We start from the raw sequence: 3,220 nt of genomic DNA, 5'->3' as shown, positions 1-3,220 counted from the left end.
AGGGACTTGGAGGGTGGTGTCTGCACCTGTTTCCTGTATGGTTTGCACTGAGGGGACTTGGACGGTGGTGTCTGCACCTGTTTCCTGTATGGGTTACACTGAGGGGACTTGGAGGGTGGTGTCTGCACCTGTTTCCTGTATGGTTTGCACTGAGGGGACTTGGAGGGTGGTGTCTGCACCTGTTTCCTGTATGGTTTACACTGAGGGACCTTGGACGGTGATGTCTGCACCTGTTTCCTGTATGGTTTGCACTGAGGGACTTGGAGGGTGGTGTCTGCACCTGTTTCCTGTATGGGTTACACTGAGGGACCTTGGACGGTGATGTCTGCACCTGTTTCCTGTATGGTTTGCACTGAGGGACTTGGAGGGTGGTGTCTGCACCTGTTTCCTGTATGGGTTACACTGAGGGGACTTGGAGGGTGGTGTCTGCACCTGTTTCCTGTATGGGATACACTGAGGGACTTGGAGGGTGGTGTCTGCACCTGTTTCCTGTATGGTTTACACTGAGGGGACTTGGAGGGTGGTGTCTGCACCTGTTTCCTGTATGGTTTGTACTGAGGGACTTGGAGGGTGGTGTCTGCACCTGTTTCCTGTATGGTTTGCACTGAGGGACTTGGAGGGTGGTGTCTGCACCTGTTTGCTGTATGGTTTGTACTGAGGGACTTGGAGGGTGGTGTCTGCACCTGTTTCCTGTATGGTTTGTACTGAGGGACTTGGAGGGTGGTGTCTGCACCTGTTTCCTGTATGGTTTGTACTGAGGGACTTGGAGGGTGGTGTCTGCACCTGATTCCTGTGTGGTTTGTACTGAGGGACCTTGGAGGGTGGTGTCTGCACCTGTTTCCTGTATGGGTTACACTGAGGGGACTTGGAGGGTGGTGTCTGCACCTGTTTCCTGTATGGTTTGCACTGAGGGACTTGGAGGGTGGTGTCTGCACCTGTTTCCTGTATGGTTTGCACTGAGGGGACTTGGAGGGTGGTGTCTGCACCTGTTTCCTGTATGGTTTGTACTGAGGGACTTGGAGGGTGGTATCTGCACCTGTTTCCTGTATGGGTTACACTGAGGGACTTGGAGGGTGGTGTCTGCACCTGTTTCCTGTATGGGATACACTGAGGGACTTGGAGGGTGGTGTCTGCACCTGTTTCCTGTATGGGTTACACTGAGGGACTTGGAGGGTGGTGTCTGCACCTGTTTCCTGTATGGTTTGTACTGAGGGACTTGGAGGGTGGTGTCTGCACCTGTTTCCTGTATGGTTTGCACTGAGGGACTTGGAGGGTGGTGTCTGCACCTGTTTCCTGTATGGGTTACACTGAGGGACTTGGAGGGTGGTGTCTGCACCTGTTTCCTGTATGGTTTGCACTGAGGGGACTTGGAGGGTGGTGTCTGCACCTGTTTCCTGTATGGTTTGCACTGAGGGGACTTGGAGGGTGGTGTCTGCACCTGTTTCCTGTATGGTTTGTACTGAGGGACTTGGAGGGTGGTGTCTGCACCTGATTCCTGTGTGGTTTGTACTGAGGGACCTTGGAGGGTGGTGTCTGCACCTGTTTCCTGTATGGGTTACACTGAGGGGACTTGGAGGGTGGTGTCTGCACCTGTTTCCTGTATGGTTTGCACTGAGGGACTTGGAGGGTGGTGTCTGCACCTGTTTCCTGTATGGTTTGCACTGAGGGGACTTGGAGGGTGGTGTCTGCACCTGTTTCCTGTATGGTTTGTACTGAGGGACTTGGAGGGTGGTATCTGCACCTGTTTCCTGTATGGGTTACACTGAGGGACTTGGAGGGTGGTGTCTGCACCTGTTTCCTGTATGGGATACACTGAGGGACTTGGAGGGTGGTGTCTGCACCTGTTTCCTGTATGGGTTACACTGAGGGACTTGGAGGGTGGTGTCTGCACCTGTTTCCTGTATGGTTTGTACTGAGGGACTTGGAGGGTGGTGTCTGCACCTGTTTCCTGTATGGTTTGCACTGAGGGACTTGGAGGGTGGTGTCTGCACCTGTTTCCTGTATGGTTTGCACTGAGGGGACTTGGAGGGTGGTGTCTGCACCTGTTTCCTGTATGGTTTGCACTGAGGGGACTTGGAGGGTGGTGTCTGCACCTGTTTCCTGTATGGTTTGCACTGAGGGACTTGGAGGGTGGTGTCTGCACCTGTTTCCTGTATGGGATGCACTGAGGGACTTGGAGGGTGGTGTCTGCACCTGTTTCCTGTATGGTTTGTACTGAGGGACTTGGAGGGTGGTGTCTGCACCTGTTTCCTGTATGGGTTACACTGAGGGACTTGGAGGGTGGTGTCTGCACCTGTTTCCTGTATGGTTTGCATACAGGCAGGAAGGATCCTCCTCTAGAGCCTCTGGAAGGAACTGGGTACAACTGTAGTGGGTTGAACCGTGATCTTCCAAAGAGATGGTTCCATATCCTCATACCCAGAACCTGTGACTGGGACCTCGTTTGGAAATCGGGTGTTTGTAATAAATGAAGGTTCTTGAGATGAGAGCATCCTGGAGTAGGGTGGGCCCTAAATCTGACAGGTGTCCTTGTTGGAGGCAGAAGAGGAGACACAGACACAGAGGAGGCCACGTGGAGACGGAGGCAGAGACTAGAGTGATGCGGCCACAAGCCCAGGGATGCGTGGAGCCCCCAGGAACTGGGAGAGGCAGGAAGGACCCTCCCTTACAGCCTCTGGAGGGACTGGTGGTCCTGCCCACATCTTGGTCTCTGACTCCTGGATGCCAGGACTGGGAGAAAACACGGTGTTGTTGTTAGAACTCCAGATGCCCCTACAACCCAGAGTTCAACCCTACCGAAAAAAAAACAAGTTAGCCGGGCCTTGGAGGGTGGTGTCCGCACCCTGTTTCCTGTATGGAAGACCAAAGTCCCCCTTAATATGGTCACATAAACCAGCCAAAAAAAAAAAAAAGGAAGAAAATGTGGCATTCGCTACGACAAACGTGGGTCTCGGAACAGTGACGAAGTCAGACATCGAAAGATAAACCCCTGTGGGATTTAGACGAGGTCCCTGGCGTCCTCGGATTCATGGAGACGGAGAGTAGCTTTGGCGGCATCCAGGGAAGGGGGGTGAGTGTGCAAGGGGAACAGGGTTTCAGTTTGGGAAGATGAGAAGCTTCTGGAGATGTGGATGGTGACACGGCTGCAGATGCCAAATGTAGTTCAAACAAGAAGCACCAATAGGTGTCTGAGGCCGGGCGTGGCGGCTCATACCTGTCA

The sequence above is a fragment of the Macaca fascicularis genome, chromosome Y (assembly GCF_037993035.2).
Source record: "Macaca fascicularis isolate 582-1 chromosome Y, T2T-MFA8v1.1".
NCBI classification, from domain to species: Eukaryota; Metazoa; Chordata; class Mammalia; order Primates; family Cercopithecidae; genus Macaca; species Macaca fascicularis.
The sequence above is the reverse complement of the archived record's forward strand: the minus strand, read 5'-3'. Positions refer to the sequence as shown.